Raw genomic sequence first — 24496 nt, 5'->3', positions numbered from 1 at the left:
GATATGGAGATGCTGCAGGGTCTGATATACTGACTACAACAGAGGGGCTGCAGGGTCTAATATGTGGACTACAACAGAGGGGCTGCAGGGTTTAATATGCTGACTTCAAAGTGGGTAGCTGTACCTTAAATGATAATCTTTGTCGCCAGTCCATCTCTTATTTCAAGTATCTTACATCTATTTGTGTGCTAGGGGAATGAGATACGTTCCAACTAACCTTTTTGCTAAAAGGCTTCATAGATTTTATTTTCACATTATTAAGAAGTGGAAATATCACCCTCCCTCTACATAAATCTGTTTTATAAGTCAGTGGTTTACATCTTGTTTATTTGTAGGGTTGCCATCCAGCCTATTTTACCAACATGACTGTTTAAGGTTTATGTCAAATTTGAAAAAAAAAGATTAAAAATGGAAATGAAGATGTTATCATGGTCAATCTTCTTCTAAGTGTATAATAATATAATTGTAAACAAACATTAATTTAAAATCAGTCCTGGCACCTTTAGTTTGGATTTACGATGTATAATTATTTATGCAAATGTATGCTAATGAGCATGCCTATTATTTTTATCCAGAAAAGTTGGCAGCACAATTTAGGGCTAGATTCAGGATGGTGAGCAAACAGTTGTTCACAAGCAATAAGGGGTTTATTGTGGTGAGCGTGTCAGAAGTAGCACCTGTATTACAAATTAAAAATGATTGCGTTCGCTCAAGCGCAATTTAATTTAATGCATTTCAGGATATTGTGATTTTAGAGCTCTGGTTAACTGTTACACTCTAATAAAAAATAGCACAAAACACATCAAAAATACATTTTTTAAAGTATAGTAACACTCATAATAACATCATCTAATAAAAAATATTTAAAAAAATTATAAGGGCTCAACGATATGAGATCTCAGGTGTGTACATATGTATACTATTTTTGTATTTACAGACATATAAACACATAAATACATATGTATACATATATAGACATATATATAAGTACATTGGAGCCCTTTGCGCTCAAGTAGCTGAAAACATGAACATACATATTTATGCAATATTCATATTTGATAGTGTTTAACTGTGTTTGTACTTTAAATATTTCACATTCCAATGTTCTTCACATAGGGGAATATGGCATTTTTAAATAGATATTTCAATATATATATATATATCTGTATATCTATACCTATTATATATATTTTAACAAAAAACATCAAATACAGTCGTATGCAAAAGTTTAGGCACCCCTGACAATTTCCATGATTTTTATTTATAAATAATTGGGTGTTTCGATCAGCAATTTCATTTTGATCTATCAAGTAAATGAAGGACACAGTAATATTTCTGTAGTGAAATGAGGTTTATTGGATTAACAGAAAATGTGCAATATGCATAAAAACCAAATTAAACAGCTGCATAAATTTGGGCACCCTTGTCATTTTGTTGATTTGAATACCTGTAATTACCTAGCACTGATTAATTGGAATACACAATTGGATTGGTGAGCCCATTAAGACTTGAAATTCATAGACAGGTGCATCCAATCATGAGAAAAGGTATTTAAGGTGGCAAATTGCAAGTTGATGTTCTCTTTGACTCTCCTCTGAAGAGTGGCAACATGGGGGCCTCAAAACAGCTCTCAAATGACCTATAAACAAAGATTTTTCAACATTATGGTTTAGGGGAGGGCTACAAAAAGCTATAGCAGAGATTTAAGCTGTCAGTGTCCACTGTGAGGAACATAGTGAGGAAATAGAAGACCACAGGCACAGTTCTTGTTAAGGCCAGAAGTGGCAGGCCAAGTAAAATATCGGAGAGGCAAAGGATGGTGAGAACGGTCAAAAACAGCCAACAGACCACCTCCAAAGACCTACAACAACATCTTGCTGCAGATGGTGTCACTGTGCATCGTTCAACAATTCAGAGCATTTTGCACAAGGAGAAGCTGTATGGGAGAGTGATGCGGAAGAAGCCTTTTCTGCACACACGCCACAAACGCACATTTGGACCATTGAGTTATTTGGTCATAGCAAGGGGCATTATGCATGGCGGAAAAAGAACACAGCATTCCAAGACAAACACTTGCTACCCACAGTGAAATTTGATGGATGTTCCATCATGCTGTGTGGCTGTGTGACCAGTGCCGGTACTGGGAATCTTGTTAAACTTGAGGGTCGCATGGATTCCACTCAATATCAGCAGATACTTGAGAATCATGTTGAGGAATCAGTCACAAAGTTGAAGTTACGCCGGGGCTGGATATTTCAACAAGACAACGACCCAAAACACCGCTCAAAATCTACTCTGGCATTTATGCAGAGGAACAAGTACAATGTTCTGGAATGGCCATCCCAGTCCTCAGACCTGAATATCATTGAAAATCTGTGCGTTGATTTGAAGCGGGCTGTCCATGCTCGGCAACCATCAAACCTAACTGAACTGGAGATGTTTTGCAAGGAGGAATGGTCCAAAATACCTTCATCCAGAATCCAGACACTCATTACAGGCTATAGGAAGCATTTATAGTTTGTTATTTCTGCTAAAGGAGGCTCTACTAAATATTGATGAAATATTTCTGTTGGGGTGCCCAAATTTATGCACCTGTCTAATTTCATTTTGATGCATATTGCACATTTTCTGTTAATCCAATAAACCTCATTTCACTACTGAAATATTACTGTGTCCTTCAGTTATTTGATAGATCAAAATGAAATTGCTGATCCAAACACCCAATTATTTATAAATGAAAATCATGGAAATTGTCAGGGGTGCCTAAACTTTTGCATACGACTGTATATAGAGAAATATGAATTTTTGAATAAATAGAACATATTCTTCTATGTGAAGAATATTGGAATGTAAAATATTAATATTTCATGTCAGGTTAGTGCACTTGGATAAACACAATCAGGTTTGCACGACTTGTTGGGTGTTTCCCCCACTTTTCAAACTCCATTGAAGTTTATGGGGGAATACATTAACGTGATCGCAATATTATAACTTATGCTTTTTGCGCACGTCAGGTTAGCACACGAGTGAAAAAGTTTTACTTTCAACATACGCTACCCGATGCATGCAAAAAGCAGAAGTTGAACGAAGTTTACACTTGAGCCAGAGCGCTAAATAGCGCTCAACCCATAATCTAGCCCTTATTTGTAACTCCTCCAACTTAGCAAAACATCTATATAACAAACACAAATCTTATTGCCTTTTTACTATTGTCCTTAAACTAAGACGGTAGCGATGCATGTAACAGCAACTGAATACAAATGAGTGATATGATATCATCTCATAATATGACTACACATAACCTATGCTATTATTTTCTTTTTACATGGTTCTCACAGTTCATGGGAGTATAAAAACTGTACCTAAGGTTCATATATAAATAACTATGAATTTTACTATGAATAAAATGTGCCAATTTTCTAATGCTTTGAGAGAAAGTGTTTCAAAAGGCTTTTTTTTTTTTTTATGACTGTTTTTTTTTTTATATGCACAAAACAGAGCCTGTATTTGGCTGCACAGGGGCTGGAAGGAAGTGTGAGTAATGGGTGCCAGATTGAAATATGAAACCTAGTTCAGGAGAGAAAACTCTCTCCTGTGTCTTAACGGTAAACCTCCTTAAATTACCTAAAAAAATATGGCAATTGGGAGTTATGCCAGTGAGCTTCAAACAGCGATGGATTCTTTTCTTTTTCTTTGTTTGTGGGACATAAACTGGGTTTACAAAGACCTTGCTTTCCATTCTGTGCAAGGTTAATCACATGCTGGTTGATTTTTTTTATTTTTATAAAGAGAATTCTTCAAAGAGCTCAAAATCAAGTATGACTGTAAACTCAGAGCAGTCACTTGGGCTTATTCCAAGCTATTAGAATAGCTGTGTGAAGTGGTTTGCTTCAGTTTTCCAGAAAGCCATTTCCTTTGCAAGCTTTTCTCATGGTTTCTAATAACTTTACACTTTGAAAATGTGTCAGACACTTTGCATTAAAGGACATTCTGATGCAAAAAAACCCAACATACTTTAATTTATCAGAGCAAGTCATTTCTGCAATACTGATCCTATCATGCTATGTGCCTTATCCCTGGAAAGGGGTAACACAATGGTAAAATCATGCTCAGGAACTACCAGGCTTATGGCATGTAAGCCCATCAGAAGTGGCAATCATTGGCCATATCTTTCTGAGGAGATGCAATGCTTATGACTCTGAGCGTGACTTTGCCTATGTGTTTATTGTGGGGGTAAAAAAACTAGAATAAGTACTGTAAAAATGGCATACACTGGTGAATTAAAGCATGTTGTTTTCGCTTTAGAGCACTTAAAGGGACACTCAAATCAAAATAAACTTTTATGATTCATATAGAGGGGCATATCTATCAAGCACCGTGTTTCTGGCGAGCCTTCAGTCTCACCAGAAACACCAGTTATGAAGCAGCAGTCTAAAGACCGGTGCTCCATAACCTGTCCGCCTGCTCTGAGCAGGCAGACAGACATCGCCGCAATTCAACCCGATCGAGTACGATCGGATTGAATGACACCCCCTGCTGGCGGCCAATTGGCTGCGAATCTGCAGGGGGCGGGTTAGCACCAGCAGCTCACAAGAGCTGCTGGTGCAATGCTGAATACGGAGAGCGTATCAGGTCCGACAGACCTTTGTTAAATAGGCCCCAGAGCATGCAGTTTTTTTAAAAAAAAACTCTCCAATTTACTTCCTTTATCAAATTTTGCAGTATTTTTATGTTCACACTTTCTGGGGAACAAGATCCTACTGAGCATGTGCACAAGCTCACAGGGTATACGTATACTAGTCTGTGATTGGCTGATGTCTGTCACATGATACAGGGGGCAGGAAAATGGGAGAAAAAATAAATTTGTCAGAAAAAAAATCTACTGCTTATTTGAAATTCAGAGTAAGTGTTATTGCATTGTCTTTTTTATTATGTATTTGTTAATTATGCAATTCTACTGCAGTGAGTGGTCCTTTAACTCTTCTTTTAAAAGCTAACACCAGAAATCACTTTTCATATGAGTTTTGCATGGCTTTAGATTATACATTTCAAGAGCGTTGAACACGTAAAAATAAAAACATACAAACATAAAATCTTTGCCGGTTTTGAGCCTCATATATGGCTGTTCACACATTTTTTTTTCCAGTGTTAAAATTGTTATGTATGTTCAGGTCACTTGTTTATAAACACAAATGTTAAATTGATAGAACATTATTAATTGCACTTCCTTATTTTTTATTAACGGTTACATAAAAAACTAAAGCTACGTTCAATTGTGGTTTGGTCACGTACCATGAATATCTGTAGAAACACCAACAAATTATCCAAATTATCTGTGAAAACACAGGTTTTGATAGATATTGCATGTTTTCCCAAAGTTAATTAAAAAAAAAACTTACATTCTGGTTATAATGGCACTTTTTTAAAGGGATATAAAACAGTAAATAAAAGAGTGTGCAAACAAGGTTGTGTGAACTTTAAAATTGTTAAAGTAACTTACAGGGTTTCCACACAGACTTCTTTGCACACTTTTTTGTATTGCCTGTTTTTTATAATTGTCATCAGCAGAAGAGATAGGTAATAGATAACTATAGGATCCTGCTTGACTTGACCCCCACTACTCGGAAATGAGAAAACAAAAATAAAATAAAGATAAATTACAGGAAAGGGAAATACAATAAATAATAAAGGTATGCTGATTTTTTTTTTTTTTTTTTTTTTTTTACTACGCACAATTAATATTACATTCTCAAACTGTGTAATGTTCCTTTAACATGACCAGTGATACTTCTAATAGATTTAAATGCCATAGAATGCTAAGCTAAAAACCACCCAAGTAGTGATTGCAAAACAAAGTTAAAAAAAAAATGGATTGGAACGGAGCCATGGTTTGCAAAATGGGTACACAAAATAAATAAAACACAAATTGCAAAATAACAGATGTGATTTCCTCGGGAAAAAAAAAAAAGTTTTAAAAAGGAAACTAAATGCTAAAATCTGTACCTTTAAATGGACAAAAAGATTAATTTTCTTATGTAAATCAGAACAGGCATATCTCAAAATATTTTAAGGGAATCTTTTCCTACATTTTTTGAGCAATCATGAAACTTTTACACTGTTGAAAATAACTTTATATTAAATGCTACTGTCAATGCTTGGAAGCAATCTATGCTTTACACTGCCAGAGACCTATTTTCTTTTAACCACTGACTACTTGACCTTAAACCTACATAGCAGACTAGAAGATATCATTGTGCACACACTGGAGGAAAAAATTGGCAAATACAGCAATGCGATATGCTTTCAAACTATGTGGAATTTAGCTTCTGATAAAATAATTTGGTAATTAATGTTGTATAACTGAACAATGTTAAAGTTTTATGTTGATTTAATATATTATAGAGTGTATTATAATTAAGTTAATAAGACATATGAAGCTAATCAGTCTGTCTGTAGTAAATAATATTTATTGTGAATGTAGAACAAGAAAAACAGTTTTTATTTAACATAGAAAAATCTGGGGTAAATCCAACCTCTCAAAGATCTTGAGTATAATCTATTCTTATGTAATTCAGTAGAAATCTGCTTCTGCATGCAGAGTTGTGTAAGCTGTAGGTAAATGTATGCTGTAGCATAAGTATATGCAGGAAACACTGCAATAATATTATGCTATAATACAATAGAGGATGTTTTCTTATAGTCATTACCTATTAAAGGGACATGAAACCCAACATTTTATTTAAAGGGACAGTCTAGTCAAAATGAACTTTCATGATTCAGATAGGGCATGCAATTTTAAACAACTTTACATTTTACTTTTCTCATCAACTTTGCTGTGTTCTCTTGGAATTCTTTGTTGTAAGCTAAATCTAGATAGTCTCATATGCTAATGACTCATGGGTAAATTCACAGGAGTGAGCATAATGTTATCTATAGGCACACATGAACTACTGCTGTCTAGCTGTGAAAAACTGTCCAAATGCACTGATAAGAGGGCCGTGGGCCATGAGTCAGCACTGATTGTGTAAAATACATGTCTGTCAAAAGAACTGAAATAAGGGGACAGTTTGCAGAGGTTTAGATTCAAGGTAATCACAGAGGTAAAAAGTGTATTATTATAACCTTGTTTGTGGTGTAAAACTGGTGAATGGGTAATAAAGTGATAATATTTATATATAAACAATAATAATACTGGAGTAAACTGTCCCTTTAATGATTCAGATAGAGCATACTATTTTAAACAACTTTATAATTGACTTCTATTATCAAATTTACCTTTTGCTGTTGGTATCCTTTGTTGGAGGAGCAACAATGTGCCACTGGGAGCTAGCTAAACATATTGGGTGAGCCAATGACAAGATACATATATCTGCAGCCTCCAATCAGCAGCTAGGTCCCAGTAGAGCATTGCTGCTTGTGAAAATACCTTGGGATGCCTTACAAAAAAGGATACCAAGAAAAAGAAGAAAATTAAATAGCAGATGTAAACTGGAACGTTGTTCAAAACTGCATGCTCTATCTGAATCATAAAAGTTTAATTTTAACTTGACTGTCTCTTTGAAAGCACTGAGGTAAGTCTCTCCAATTCTGATGTATTATGGAGCTAAGTACCAAACATCTGAAGAGTTCATGTATTAGTGAGCCATGAGAAGATACAAATTATAGATTACTTTAAATTTGCAAAGGTAGACACTCAAGATTTGAAAGTCTTACAGGCCCATTTATCCGTACGGAGCTTGAAGGGCCGTGTTTCTGGCGAGTCTTCAGACTCGCCAGAAACACAACTTATGAAGCAGCGGTCTAAAGACCGCTGCTTCATAACCCTGTCCGCCTGCTCTGAACAGGCGGACAGGAATCGCTGGACATCAACCCGATCGAATATGATCGGGTTGATTGACAGCTCCCTGCTGGCGGCCGATTGGCCGCGAGTCAGCAGGGGGCGGCGTTGCACCAGCAGCTCTTGTGAGCTGCTGGTGCAATGTTAAATGCAGAGAGCGTACTGCTCTCCGCATTTAGCGAGGTCTTGCGGACCTGATCCGCAGTGTCGGATCAGGTCCGCAAGCCCTTTGATAAATGGGCCTGTTAGTGTAAAAAGAAAGGGAATTCAGCACTCTTTTCAAATATATAATCAAATTTATTATGTTGTTATATTATATTAAATGAGGAATATCTTGTCATCATAGCAGGTATACACACATCTTATCACCTGTAAAAATATATAGAAAAAGTGCTAAAACATTTATAAACACATATACATAAAAGAGCCATGTCTGATGTAAGGTAAATCACTTAGCATGCAACACCCTGCTGAACCAAACCCTATGTGTATGATAGGTCTTGTTTAGCCAGGAAAACATGGGGATCTATGCATGCATAGGTGTCACAAAGATGGCAATAATGTTGCTGTAAGATGAGGCAGATCGTAAAGTATTCATTATCCATGCTTTAGCAGTTCCGTTATTAATGTCACTTGTTAATAAGCAGTAGAAGCACATACATTCATGCAGGTCATAGCAAACATAAAGCAAAAAGATTGGCATCCAGCAGTTAGCAAAAAAGCTGAGTTAATAGCATAGCAAAGTAACAGCAAGCATATGTATTAGCAGTGTCCCATTTCAAATGACTTGAGACAGTCCATATAACACATAAGGAGTACAGCAAGGAGGCAAATTAATGTATTCCAGATCACCTGCCAACCATTAAAGGGACATTATACACTCATTTTTGTCTTTGCATAAATGTTTTGTAGATGATCTATTTATATAGCCCATAACGTTTTGTTTTTTTAAATGTATAGTTTTGCTTATGTTTAAATAACATTGCTCTGATTTTCAGACTCCTAACCAAGCCCCAAAGTTTTATGAGAGCACTGATGTATACCTACTCCAGCTTGCTTCTGTTTGTGTAAAGGGTCTTTTCATATGCAAAAGAAGGGGGAGGGGGAGTTTCTTTTTTCCCACTTGCAGTGGGCTTTCCAGCTACCTTTTCAACAGAGCTAAACTGAGAGCTTCTAAGTAAGTTTTTAAATGGTTTTATACTGGATTTTTATATCAGTATCTGTGCATCTTATTCTTTATAGGAGTGTCTATTACATGCAGTTATATGAAAATGAGTGTATACTGTCCCTTTAAGACAGGCTCCACATCTAGCGGTTCCGTTATGACTTAGGCAATACCTCTCCTTGTGACTGTATGTCAATGTACCCTTCAAGCATGGATCCTGTGCTTGTGCCAGTAGTAGTCAGTGACTGCCTTCAATTTTCGCATTGGAAACAAATTGTAGTTAGCGAGAAAGCCTCTATTTCAGCACCATCAGTTTGGAAAGTCTTTCGGCATCAGACCGTGTAGCCACAATTATATATTTGAAAAGAGTGCTGAACTCCCTTTCTTTTACACTAACACCCTCATATCTTTAGTGTCTACCTTTGCAAATTTAAAGTAATAGTCACCTAGATTTAGAGTTTTGCGTTAGAAGGGGTACGATCAGCCAATAGAATGCAAGCTCAATCTGATTGGCTGATCCAATCAGCCAATCGGATTGAACTTGAATCTGAATCAGATTTTTCCTACCTTAATTCCGATTGGCTGATAGAATCCTATCAGCCAATCGGAATTTGAGGGACGCCATCTTGGATGACGTCACTTAAAGGGACACTCAGGCTTTATTAAATTTTCATGATTCAGATAGAGCATGTAATTTCTAACAACTTTCCAATTTACTTCCATTAAAAAAAATGTGCACAGTCTTTAATATTTACACTTTTTTTAGAGTCACCAGCTCCTACTGAGCATGTGCAAGAACTCAGACTATACGTATATGCATTTGTAATTGGCTGATTGCTATCACATGGTACAGGGGGAGTAGAAATATACATAACTTTAAAATGTGTTAGAAAAGAATCTACTACTCATTTGAAATTCAGAGTAAATACTATTGTATTGTCTTGTTATCTTGTATTTGTTGATTATGCAAATCTGCTGTGTTTACTGGTCCTTTAAAGGAACCTTCATTTGTCGGGAGTCGCCGGAAGAAGAGTATGGATCCGCGTCGGCTGCTTCAAGATGGTCCTACTCCACGCCGGATGGATGAAGATAGAAGACGCCGCCTGGATGAAGATAGAAGACGCCGCCTGGATGAAGATGTCTACCGGTCCAGATGTCCTCTTCTTGCCGGATAGGATGAAGACTTCGGACCCTCTTCTGGACCTCTTCTTGCCGGATAGGATGAAGACTTTGGACCCTCTTCTGGACGGATCGGTGATACCCAGAGTTGTGAAGATAAGGTAGGGAGATCTTCAGGGGCTTAGTGTTAGGTTTTTAAGGGGGGGTTTTGGTTAGATTAGGGGTATGTGGGTGGTGGGTTGTAATGTTGGGGGGGTATTGTATGTTTTTTTTTAAATGCAAAAGAGCTGTTTTCTTTGGGGTATGCCCCGCAAAAGGCACTTTTAAGGGCTGGTAAGGTAAAAGAGCTGTTAACTTTTTATTTTAGAATAGGGTAGGGCATTTTTTTATTTTGGGGGGCTTTGTTATTTTTTTAGGGGGCTTAGAGTAGGTGTAATTAGTTTAAAATTCTTGTAATCTTTTTTTATTTTTTGTAATTTAGTGTTTTTTTTTTTGTAATTTAGTTTAGTTGATTTAATTGTAGATAATTGTAGGTAGTTTAGTTAATTAATTTATTGATAGTGTAGTGTTAGGTTTAATTGTAACTTAGGTTAGGATTTATTTTACAGGTAATTTTGTACTTATTTTAACTAGGTAGCTATTAAATAGTTATTAACTATTTAATAGCTATTGTACCGATTTAAAATAAATACAAAGTTGCCTGTAAAATAAAAAAAATCCTAAAATAGCTACAATATAATTATTCGTTATATTGTAGCTATATTAGGGTTTATTTTACAGGTAAGTATTTAGCTTTAAATAGGATTAATTTATTTAATAAGATTTATTTTATTTTGTTAGATTTAAATTATATTTAACTTAGGGGGGTGTTAGGGTTAGACTTAGCTTTAGGGGTTAATACATTTATTAGAGTAGCGGAGAGGTCCGGTCGGCAGATTAGGGGTTAAAAAGTGTAGGTAAGGTAGCGGTGACGTTGGGGGGGGGGCAGATTAGGGGTTAATAAATATTATGTAGGTGTCGGCGATGTGGGGCAGCAGATTAGGGGTACATAGAGATAATGTAGGTTGCGGCGGTGTGCAGTCGGCAGATTAGAGGTTAAAATTTTTTATTAGAGTGGCGGCGATGTGGGGGGGTCTCTGTTTAGGGGTACATAGGTAGTTTATGGGTGTTAGTGTACTTTAGAGCACAGTAGTTAAGAGCTTTATGAACCGGCGTTAGCCCATAAAGCTCTTAACTCCTGACTTTTTTCTGCGGCTGGAGTTTTGTCGTTAGAGTTCTAACGCTCACTTCAGCCAAGACTCTAAATACCAGCGTTAGGCAGATCCCATTGAAAAGACAGGATACGCAATTGACGTAAGGGGATCTGCGGTATGGAAAAGTTGCGGCTGGAAAGTGAGCGTTAGACCCTTTCCTGATTGACTCTAAATACTAGCGGGCGGCCAAAACCAGCGTTAGGAGCCCTTAACGCTGGTTTGGACGGCTAACGCAGAACTCTAAATCTAGGCGAGTGTATTTTGGGTCTGCACCATTACCTTTGAGAGATCTTTTCCTGAGCTAACTAAGGTACATATTTTATGTGTTGAGCTTGCTTACCATTTAATGTATACAAATTATAGATGTTTTACTAGTACAACATCCTATGAATTGTTTGTGGATCTTTGAGGCTAAATAACATGCATATTAGTTTTATAATATGGAATTTATATGTCACGTTTTATTTGCCGCACTTAAAGAGGACTGGAAGGGATACATCAAATGTACATCATTACTCTAATAATGCTTTTACACACGGATTATTTCCTTTGGGTGTAACATAGATTTTGTATTTAGAGATCAGAGGACACAGAGAGGAATGCTTTAGTGCCAAAGTCAAGCAAAATGAAAGCTATTGTCCCCAGAACTAATACAATGCCAGTTCTTCTTGTAGCCACACCAATTTAGGATAAATAAATTTACTGTATTATAGCCATCTATATTTGCTTTTAAATTTTAAAGTGGCAAAAAAGGTACACAGCATATCTCTCCTCTGACACGGTACCTACGCAGATGTTCCCATACTGCTGAGTGGCACTGGAGAAAATCTTGGAATTCAGCTGATTTTCTTCATTACAAATTCATCTTGAACTTCTACTATTCTGCCCTTAATCTCTATAAGAAACATTACTTCTCTACTCTTACCTCTACTCTTTCTTCAAACCCAAAACATCTGTTCTCCACTTTCAATACTCTTCTCGGCCCACCCCCACCTCCTAATACAACTTCTCTGTCAGCTCAAGACTTTGCCAGCCACTTCAATAACAAAATCGACTCCATCAGAAATGAAATCAGCTCTCAACATACTTCCATTCTCTCACTCCCTCAAACGCTCGCAATCAACCACAACCCACATAGCTATAGACTTAGCTCTTTCTCCCCTGTTACCGAGGAAGAAGTTTCTGCACTTATACTGCGCTCCCACCTCACTACCTATCCCTTTAACCCTATCCCCTCACAGCTACTCCCCTCCCTCTCTTCTACCCTTACCCCTATACTCACACACATTTTCAACCTCCCCCTCAGCAAAGGTGTATTTCCCTCATCTCTAAAACATGTACTGGTCACACCTTTCCTAAAAAAACCTTCCCTTGATCCAACCTCCCCATCCAACTACCACCCGATTTCCCTTCTCCCTCTTGCCTCAAAACTTCTCAAAAAGCTAGTATATGCACGCCTATCCCATTTCCTTAAATTAAACTCTCTCCTTGACCCACTGCAATCTGGATTTCGTCCCCATCACTCCACATAGACAGCAATCGTTAAGGTTACCAACGACCTACTTACAGCAAAATCAAAAGGCCACTTCTCTCTGCTTATCCTCCTTGGTCTGTTCGCAGCCTTTGATACTGTTGACCACCCTCTTTTGCTCCAAACCCTCCAATCCTTCAGCATTTGTGACACAGCCTTCTCGTGGTTCTCTTCCTACCTGTCCTCTGCCCTGTCACCACTTTCTTTCGGGGTACCGCAAGGCTCTGTCCCCTTCTCTTCTCAATCTACACATCATCATTAGGTTCTGTAATTAAGTCCCACAGTTTTCAATATCATTTGTATGCTGACAACACCCAAATCTACTTCTCTGCACCAGACCTATCTCCTTCCTTGCTAACCCGTGTCCCTAACTGTCTTTCTCACATCTCTTCCTGGATGTCCTCATTACCTCAAGCTAAATCTCTTCAAAACTGAGCTCCTTATTTTCGCCCCTTCTTCCAAAATCTCCACCCCCAATCTCTCTATAACCGTTGAGAACTCCATCATTACCCTTACCCTGCATGCCCGATGTCTTGGGGTAACATTTGACTCAAATCTTTCTTTAAAACCTCACATTCAGTCCTTGGCTGCTTCCACCTTAAAAGCATCTCTAAAAATAGACATTTCCTTACACAAGACACAACTAAGATTTGAATCCACTCTCTCATCCTTTCCCGCCTTGATTACTGCAACTCTGTCCTCTCTGGTCTCCCCCAGCTGCTGCCTAGCTCCTTTACTATCCATATTAAATGCCTTTGCCAGGCTCATCTTCCTTACACGTCGCTCTTCATCTGCTGCACCTCTCTGCCAATCCCTTCACTGGCTTCCTCTTGCCTCTAGGATTAAACACAAAATTCTCACTCTGAGATACAAAGCCGTCAACTGCACTGCTCCCCCTACATCTCAGACCTTGTCTCCAGATACTCTCCCTCCCGTCCCCTTCACTCTGCTCATGATCTCCTACTCTCCTCCTCTCTTGTTACCTCTTCACACTCCCGTTTACAGGACTTCTCCAGACTGGCTCCCATCTTGTGGAACTCTCTGCCTCGCTCTACAAGACTCTCCCCTAGTTTTGAAAGCTTCAAGCGCTCCATAAAGACTCTACTGTTCAGGGATGCATACAACCTACACTAACCTTTCTTTATACCAGTTCCTCTCCTCCATTGCTATCCCCTGAACCCCTTAGCATGTAAGCCTATGAGTCCAGCTGTTTGTAGATCACCTTCTTAAAGGGACACTAAACCCAAATTTTTTCTTCCGTGATTCAGATAGAACATGCAATTTTAAGCAACTATCTAATTTACTCTTATTATCAAATTTTCTTCATTCTCTTGGTATGTTTATTTGAAAAGCAAGAATGTAAGTTTAGATGCTGGCCCACTTTTGGGGAACAACCTGGGTTGTCCTTGCTGATTGGACAGCACCAATAAACAAGTGCTGTCCATGGTCCTGAAGCAAAAATTTGCTGGCTCCTTAGCTTAGATGGCTTCTTCTTCAAATAAAGATAGCAAGAGAATGAAGAAAAATTGATAATAGGAGTAAATTGGAAAGTTGCTTAAAATTGCTTGCTCTATCTGAATCATGAAAGAAAAAATTTGGGTTCAGTGTCCCTTTAAGAGCTGACTACAACAGTGCAACTCTTGGCAGGGCCCTCTACCCGTTTGATGCCTATAAATGTTTTGTTGTACTCCGCCTTTGTTTATAGTGTTGCGGAATCTGTTGGCACTCTACAAATAACCGATAATAATATTACAAGTGAGGTAATACAATACATGAAAGATCAATTATATAGACATAGGAACTTATATATTGAGGTCTGCAGAGTGAACCACGCCTCTAGAGGGCAAATCTGGCACTGTAATTATTGGTTTTGCTACTGAGAACCTGGGCTGCACCTGCATCATGTCTGACCTCTCTGTGTGGTCCCTATGCAAAACAGGACTCAGTGTAAAGAAACTGTATGGATTTGCCTTTAAAAATATTATGGTAGGGTTTCCAAGATGGCAGTTACAATATTGCCATAGAGAAAAGCCTGCCACCAATTTGGTATAGGAAGGCCTAGTGCATATCTTATGATGCAGACTAACCAAGCGGGAACAACAACTCACAATCACAGAGAAGCTGTTCCTTTTGTTCCTATGTGACCGCTGGCTCAGCTTCTGCTAAGTGCAAACAGCCTGCAATTGGTGCTCTTAAAATGGGGTCCTGTTGCAACCTTTGCACTGGGGCCCAGTGAGGTTTAACTAAGCCCCTGTATAGACACATGGAAATACTTTTGTCTAGTTACTTATGATCTGGGGAAACTATACCATAGTTGCTTATGTATGATATAATTATGAGCAAACATCTTACAGCTGGTACAGCTGAAGTAAAATAAGTCATAATTACAGCTAGTTTGAATCTCAACAAATATCTGCTATTAATCAACTTCAACTTGAAACATTTTTCAATATTAAATTGGAATTTGTTGGTCATTGGGGGTGCCCAATCTTTTCAGATGACTCTGTGTTAAAATGATTTTTAAGTTAATTTTTTTTTTATAAATGAAAACAAAATCTATACTACATAACCAGACTTCAAATGGTCTGTATGTTCTGGGGCAATTGAAATGCACCAATAAGCATGGGTTCTTAATTTACTGTACCAGAACCTCTTTTGGACTTAAAAAACATTTTAGTTTAGTAAGATTTACACCCCCTTAAAATGGTCACTAAGTTATTTGGCAAAACAAGTGCCAGGAACCTTATAAAATACATAAATACCCAATAATACATGCAGTTTTTTTCTTAAAGGGAACAAGAATATGCTGTCTCTGTAGGCAGTTGTAGATTGGGAGATTTAGTGTTCATTCTAACATAGTAAACTTGGAGTCCAAATAAACAGAAATGTAGGATCATAATATGGTGACCAGTGATATTCCAACAACTACAATACACCTTGAGTTACCAATGTCTCTAGAATCCTACTGGGTCACCTTTATAATTTAGTATTGTGTATTTAGAAGCATAGTCCTATGTAAACACAGGCTGGAGAGTAGTGTCCCGATAATGTCAAGACAACAATGAGATTATTCCTCCAATCATTGCGTGCCCCCATTGATGTCCAGCTCCTGGGGCAGGCAAAGATTGGAGGTAGCCGGATTCGTCATCAATATGCAAAATACAGAAGGAGATGTGGGCAGAGGATTGGGGTTCTGTTTACTGCAACAAAATGGTAAGTATTTTTTTAAAAAAAGTGTGCTTGTAAAGTTTAATGAATTAAAGTTTCCCTGTTTTCAAGAGTATTTTTAGATACTGGGCACTAATTCCTTAAACTTTACAATCACTTTAAACTTTCATGATTCTGATAGGGCATTCAATTTTAAACAACTTTCCAATTTCTTTAAATTTGCTGGGTTCTCTTTTTTAAAAAGTTAAAGGGATAGAAAAGTCAAAATTAAACTTTCATGATTCTCATAGAGCATGCAATTTTAAGCCACTTTTAAATTCACTTCTATTTTCAAATGTGCTTTGTTCTCTTGGTATCCCTTGTTAAAAATAATATGCACATATCCTACACTAGTGGGAGCTGCTGCTAATTGGTGCCTGCACACATTTGTCTTTTGTGATTGGCTAACTAGGGCCTAGATTTAGAGTTCGGCGGTAGCCGTCAAAACCAGCGTTAGAGGCTCCTAACGCTGGTTTTGGCCGCCCGCTGGTATTTGGAGTCAGTGATTAAAGGGTCTAACGCTCACTTTTCAGCCGCGACTTTTCCATACCGCAGATCCCCCTACGCCATTTGCGTAGCCTATCTTTTCAATGGGATCTTCCTAACGCCGGTATTTAGAGTCGTTTCTGCAGTGAGCGTTAGAGCTCTAACGACAAGATTCCAGCCGCCTGAAAATAGCAGGAGTTAAGAGCTTTCTGGCTAACGCCGTTTTATAAAGCTCTTAACTACTGTACCCTAAAGTACACTAACACCCATAAACTACCTATGTACCCCTAAACCGAGGTCCCCCCACATCGCCGCCACTCGATTAAAATTTTTAACCCCTAATCTGCCGACCGCCACCTACGTTATACTTATGTACCCCTAATCTGCTGCCCCTAACACCGCCGACCCCTGTATTATATCTATTAACCCCTAACTTGCCCCCCACAACGTCGCCGCAAGCTACTTAAAATAATTAACCCCTAATCTTCCGACCGCAAATCGCCGCCACCTACGTTATCCCTATGTACCCCTAATCTGCTACCCCTAACATCGCCGACCCCTATGTTATATTTATTAACCCCTAATCTGCCCCCCTCAACGTCGCCGACACCTACCTACACTTATTAACCCCTAATCTGCCGAGCGGACCTGAGCGCTACTATAATAAAGTTATTAACCCCTAATCCGCCTCACTAACCCTATCATAAATAGTATTAACCCCTAATCTGCCCTCCCTAACATCGCCGACACCTACCTTCAATTATTAACCCCTAATCTGCCGACCGGAGCTCACCGCTATTCTAATAAATGTATTAACCCCTAAAGCTAAGTCTAACCCTAACACTAACACCCCCCTAAGTTAAATATAATTTTTATCTAACGAAATAAATTAACTCTTATTAAATAAATGATTCCTATTTAAAGCTAAATACTTACCTGTAAAATACATCCTAATATAGCTACAATATAAATTATAATTATATTATAGCTATTTTAGGATTAATATTTATTTTACAGGCAACTTTGTAATTATTTTAACCAGGTACAATAGCTATTAAATAGTTAAGAACTATTTAATAGTTACCTAGTTAAAATAATAACAAATTTACCTGTAAAATAAATCCTAACCTAAGATATAATTAAACCTAACACTACCCTATCAATAAAATAATTAAATAAACTACCTACAATTACCTACAATTAACCTAACACTACACTATCAATAAATTAATTAAACACAATTGCTACAAATAAATACAATTAAATAAACTATCTAAAGTACAAAAAATAAAAAAGAACTAAGTTACAGAAAATAATAAAATATTTACAAACATAAGAAAAATATTACAACAATTTTAAACTAATTACACCTACTCTAAGCCCCCTAATAAAATAACAAAGCCCCCCAAAATAAAAAATTCCCTACCCTATTCTAAAATACAAATATTACAAGCTCTTTTACCTTACCAGCCCTGAACAGGGCCCTTTGCGGGGCATGCCCCAAGAATTTCAGCTCTTTTGCCTGTAAAAAAAAACATACAATACCCCCCCCCCAACATTACAACCCACCACCCACATACCCCTAATCTAACCCAAACCCCCCTTAAATAAACCTAACACTAATCCCCTGAAGATCTTCCTACCTTGTCTTCACCATACCAGGTTCACCGATCCGTCCTGGCTCCAAGATCTTCATCCAACCCAAGCGGGGGTTGGCGATCCATAATCCGGTGCTCCAAAGTCTTCCTCCTATCCGGCAAGAAGAGGACATCCGGACCGGCAAACATCTTCTCCAAGCGGCATCTTCTATCTTCTTCCATCCGATGACGACCGGCTCCATCTTGAAGACCTCCAGCGCGGATCCATCCTCTTCTTCCGACGACTAGACGACGAATGACGGTTCCTTTAAGGGACGTCATCCAAGATGGCGTCCCTCGAATTCCGATTGGCTGATAGGATTCTATCAGCCAATCGGAATTAAGGTAGGAATTTTCTGATTGGCTGATGGAATCAGCCAATCAGAATATAGTTCAATCCGATTGGCTGATCCAATCAGCCAATCAGATTGAGCTCGCATTCTATTGGCTGTTCCGATCAGCCAATAGAATGCGAGCTCAATCTGATTGGCTGATTGGATCAGCCAATCGGATTGAACTATATTCTGATTGGCTGATTCCATCAGCCAATCAGAAAATTCCTACCTTAATTCCGATTGGCTGATAGAATCCTATCAGCCAATCGGAATTCGAGGGACGCCATCTTGGATGACGTCCCTTAAAGGAACCGTCATTCGTCGTCTAGTCGTCGGAAGAAGAGGATGGATCCGCGCTGGAGGTCTTCAAGATGGAGCCGGTCGTCATCGGATGGAAGAAGATAGAAGATGCCGCTTGGAGAAGATGTTTGCCGGTCCGGATGTCCTCTTCTTGCCGGATAGGAGGAAGACTTTGGAGCACCGGATTATGGATCGCCAACCCCCGCTTGGGTTGGATGAAGATCTTGGAGCCAGGACGGATCGGTGAACCTGGTATGGTGAAGACAAGGTAGGAAGATCTTCAGGGGATTAGTGTTAGGTTTATTTAAGGGGGGTTTGGGTTAGATTAGGGGTATGTGGGTGGTGGGTTGTAATGTTGGGGGGGGGGTATTGTATGTTTTTTTTTACAGGCAAAAGAGCTGAAATTCTTGGGGCATGCCCCGCAAAGGGCCCTGTTCAGGGCTGGTAAGGTAAAAGAGCTTGTAATATTTGTATTTTAGAATAGGGTAGGGAATTTTTTATTTTGGGGGGCTTTGTTATTTTATTAGGGGGCTTAGAGTAGGTGTAATTAGTTTAAAATTGTTGTAATATTTTTCTTATGTTTGTAAATATTTTATTATTTTCTGTAACTTAGTTCTTTTTTATTTTTTGTACTTTAGATAGTTTATTTAATTGTATTTATTTGTAGCAATTGTGTTTAATTAATTTATTGATAGTGTAGTGTTAGGTTAATTGTAGGTAATTGTAGGTAGTTTATTTAATTATTTTATTGATAGGGTAGTGTTAGGTTTAATTATATCTTAGGTTAGGATTTATTTTACAGGTAAATTTGTTATTATTTTAACTAGGTAACTATTAAATAGTTCTTAACTATTTAATAGCTATTGTACCTGGTTAAAATAATTACAAAGTTGCCTGTAAAATAAATATTAATCCTAAAATAGCTATAATATAATTATAATTTATATTCTAGCTATATTAGGATTTATTTTACAGGTAAGTATTTAGCTTTAAATAGGAATCATTTATTTAATAAGAGTTAATTTATTTCGTTAGATAAAAATTATATTTAACTTAGGGGGGTGTTAGTGTTAGGGTTAGACTTAGCTTTAGGGGTTAATACATTTATTAGAATAGCGGTGAGCTCCGGTCGGCAGATTAGGGGTTAATAATTGAAGGTAGGTGTCGGCGATGTTAGGGAGGGCAGATTAGGGGTTAATACTATTTATGATAGGGTTAGTGAGGCGGATTAGGGGTTAATAACTTTATTATAGTAGCGCTCAGGTCCGCTCGGCAGATTAGGGGTTAATAAGTGTAGGCAGGTGTCGGCGACGTTGTGGGGGGCAGATTAGGGGTTAATAAATATAACATAGGGGTCGGCGATGTTAGGGCAGCAGATTAGGGGTACATAGGGATAACGTAGGTGGCGGCGGTTTACGGAGCGGCAGATTAGGGGTTAAAAGTGTAATGCAGGGGTCAGCGATAGCGGGGGCGGCAGATTAGGGGTTAATAAGTGTAAGGTTAGGGGTGTTTAGACTCGGGGTACATGTTAGAGTGTTAGGTGCAGACGTAGGAAGTGTTTCCCCATAGGAAACAATGGGGCTGCGTTAAGAGCTGAACGCTGCTTTTTTGCAGGTGTTAGGTTTTTTTTCAGCTCAAACTGCCCCATTGTTTCCTATGGGAGAATCGTGCACGAGCACGTTTTTGATGCCGGCCGCGTCCGTAAGCAACTCTGGTATCGAGAGTTGCATTTGCGGTAAATATGCTCTACGCTCCTTTTTTGGAGCCTAACGCAGCATTTGTTTGAACTCTCGATACCAGAGTTAAATTTATGGTGCGGCCAGAAAAAAACCCGCGGAGCGTTAACAGCCCTTTTACCGCCGAACTCCAAATCTAGGCCTAGGTTTGTTCATCTTTCTGCCAGTAGTGCCATGCTGTTCCTTCAACAATGGATAACAAGAAAACAAATCAAATTTGATAATGGAAGTAAATTAGAAAGTTGTTAAAAAATGTATGTTCTAGCCAAATCATGAAAGAAAATGTTGGTATTTCCTGTCCCTTTAAATCTAAGCAGGCTTTTATGCTAATGTCTAAGCCCTTGAAAGCCACCTTTTATCTAGTGTTTTTGACAGTTTTTCTCAGCTAGACAGAGCTAGTTCATGTGTGTCATAGATACCATTGTGCTCACTCCCATGGAGTTATTTATGAATCAGCATTGATTGGCTAAAATAAAAGTCGGTCAAAAGAACTGAGGTAAACGGGCAGTCTGCAGAGGCTTAGATACAAGGGAATCACAGAGGTAAAGGTTATGCAAAACTGGGAAATGTGTAATAAATGGATTATCTATCTTTTTAAACAATAAACATTTCAAGTAGACTGTCCCTTTAAGTTCTCAAATATAACCCCATAAAATATTAATACAAGAGTGTTCATTCATAATTGCAAACATTATAAAATATTACTTTCTCACAAAAAAAGAGTTGCACATTGCAAATTTAGCAAAGCTTGAATCTATGAAGTTTTTGTGTTGAACAACACACCCCAGAAAAGCCACTGCTTACAACACTGGTTTATTTTTTTTTACCAGCTAATATAATTCCTGTAGATTGCTGACCTTTGAAATCACAGAGGTGCTATAAACTGTATGCACGTGCATTTAGAAAAGGCTATTATTCCAGCAGGAGTCTATATAAATAGCATGGAAAGTTGCAGAGATTTTTAATGTCAAGTAGATGGCACCAGTAATAATAAGTTGCTGAGACCATGTCTGCACATCTGGTGGGGAGGGGGTTAAGGAACTGTGGGGAGTAGAAGACGGGCTACTACAAAGCACAGGAGAGATGTGTGGTAAGGCATGAGGGCTGGACCCATTCAGACTGCAACCACATGGAATTTATATCACTGAGGATGTCTATAGAATACAGACATCAAAGGATGTGTCACTTTCAAGGACAAACAAAATAAACTTTAAAACACAGGTATACAGTCTCAAAAGTGAAGCATCCATGATGGGGTTGGCAATATTAAAATAAAAAACAAACATAAATAATTGGTTCTTTTATTGTCTGCTTAATAGACAAAAGCTGTTTTTACACACAGACTAGGAACATGTTTGTGGGCAACTGATAATGCTAATTAGCTGAAGGGGCACCCTGCTGATGTAATGATTGACAGGGACAAGCCTCCACAAGCATAAAAAGAAACAAATTTATTCAGGACAATAACATCCATTAAAACCATTATATGGCTCATAGATTAAAACAAAAAATAAAAACAATAAAGTCAAATATATTTGTGTATTAAATTTGTTTCTGAGGGCCGAGTTCTCAAAAACTCGCCAGCATCAAAATCATCAGCTTATTTTACTAAGCATTATATTGTAAAGTAAGTGTCTCTCCTTAACATAAACCATTTAGGTGAACTCTCCTTAATGCAATACACATTTATCAAGGTAAAAATTGCCACTAAAACAATTCCTTGTAATACTAATGAGGAATCTTATAGAATCTCACCAGACCAAATAGCTTTAGAGAATTGGACCCTACATCATAATTGCTCATTTTATGTACTTAATAAAGTTTTTTTATGTTTTTTTTCTTGAGGACCTATAGTGTGGGATTATCTTTATCAGCCCTTGTGCAAACATGCACATCTCTACATGACTTTCAAAATTCCCACTACTATTCATCTCTTTCTATAGCATCAATGTAAGGTTCCTGTGCATCATATACATGTTTTCAACAATATCCCTTTAAATTTATTTGGAGATCAGCACTGCCTTGTGCTATTAGTAAAAACTCCTCAGCTCATACGCTGTCTGCTCAGTGCCCACTACCTCATCAGTGACACCAACATGTCTGATTCTGTAATGCACTGTGGTAGTTTTATTAATGGTTAGCTCAGCTACAGAATCCTGTGGTTCTACTTTGTAAGTAAAATATTATAGTAAAAACAATATATTTATATCTATCTATCAATCATATATAATTTATCTATCTATCGATCTGTATGGTGAGTTATATTAATTCCACATTTGCAAACAAAAGTCTTGGCTTTGATGGGGGAAAACACTAGAAAAGCACAAGGAGCAAACTCCTTTTTATGGTAGTAAGAGACTGGAATTCTATTCATGAACTTGTATACTGTTCAAATGCTCCCAACTAAATCCTCAGTAGTTCCCAACTTAAAGGGGGTGAGTGCTGAGATCACTTTGCCTCAATAAGGATGCTACTATGTTTTATGTAGGATGTCCCACAATCTTATTTTTTTTATCAATAACTATGGAGGAACAAAATAGAAAATTACAACATATACACACACACTCCCCACACACCCATAAAAATATAGATAATCTCTCTCGCTCTCTCTCCTCTCTCTCTCTCTCTCTCTCTCCTTCTCTCTCTATCTCTCTCTCTCACTCTCTTCCTCCCTCTTTTTCTCCCTCTCTCTCCTATTTATCATCTTGTCATGATAACATTTTTTGCAGTTTCCAATTCGTGTTTCATGCATTGGTCTGACAAATAACAATCTGCCTCACTATGCATTAATTGCTAGCTTTTAGGAACCATACATATATAATGAGTAATATTTCATTATGATTACTTATTTCACGATTTTGAGAATTTAGTAAAAACTAACTTCATACATTGCGAGGAAATCCAATCCGGATAAATGTATATGCTACTGTTCTCCAAAGCTGACATACTTATTTACTTGTAAAAAGTTAATGGATTTACCTGCTTCAAATTTTTTCCAGCTCCTCCACGTTGCAGAATTTCAAAGTAGTCAAAGCCAAAAAAACTCCAGTTTTCTTCCCTTTTCTCCAAAACAAATTGATACACAAATTAAATTTAAATTAAGTCCTATATTTTACTTTCCAAACTTCCACTTTATAACCAACCCACAAAGTAACATCCTCCAAAATACTGCAACAGCAGAAAAAGACCCAAAATAAGTAAGATGAAAGAATGCAGAAATTTGTCAACTTCTCAGTATAAACCCCCAAAACATCCTGCCAAGTTTAGACCAGTGAAAGATAGGAGCAATGGACAAAATGAGGAATGAGATGCCACTTTTTCTGACTATTCTTGTGTGTCCTGTTTTGTTTTTTTCCAGTTTTTAAACCCCAGCTCAACAGGAGTGGTACAGCAGAGTGCTGGAGATTTTATTTGCAGATGGTCCTGGAGCACAGAGGCTGCCTGTGCTCTCGGGGTGTGTAGAGCCACAGTACAGAATACTCCTCACTCAGTAATCAGCCACCTAAGTCACTCCCACTGCCTGCTAGTTTTCCTGTGTGTAATCCCAGGCACAGCCTCCAATTCCTTCCATATTATGAATGAACAGCTCCTCTAAACATTGGTTCAAGTGCTATTGAACTGCAAATTGCACAAAGCCCCAGGTTCTGAGAGTAAATGTTTATTTTGAAATGATGTAAATGGGGAATGAGAACTCATGCTATATCTATTGCAGTAGTGTGTAGGGGCTGGTCCAGTTACTTAAATAACTCACTAAAAAAGGGACTATGGGCAAAAACCTCTGTGTACGTGACTGATACTCTCATAAACCTTGTATATGGAATGTGTTTTACAGAGGTTGTAAGTTAAATACTGAATACAATACTACAAATGTATGTAAAATAGCCATGGGT

At 37.9% G+C, this 24496-nt stretch overlaps 1 protein-coding gene across 1 annotated transcript in view; it reads right to left on the bottom strand.

The window, feature by feature from the left end:
• Positions 1–24084, bottom strand: part of LPAR1 (lysophosphatidic acid receptor 1) — a 207357-nt gene extending 183273 nt beyond the window's left edge. Inside the window, exon 1 of the mRNA XM_053702670.1 lies at positions 23586–24084. The gene's annotated coding sequence lies outside the window, so the exon portion shown is untranslated. The remainder of the gene's footprint in view (positions 1–23585) is intronic.
• Positions 24085–24496: the final 412 nt, after the last annotated feature.

Source organism: Bombina bombina, chromosome 2 (assembly GCF_027579735.1).
Source record: "Bombina bombina isolate aBomBom1 chromosome 2, aBomBom1.pri, whole genome shotgun sequence".
NCBI lineage: Eukaryota > Metazoa > Chordata > Amphibia > Anura > Bombinatoridae > Bombina > Bombina bombina.
Note: the sequence above shows the minus strand (reverse complement) of the source record. Positions and strands in the feature narration are given on the sequence as shown.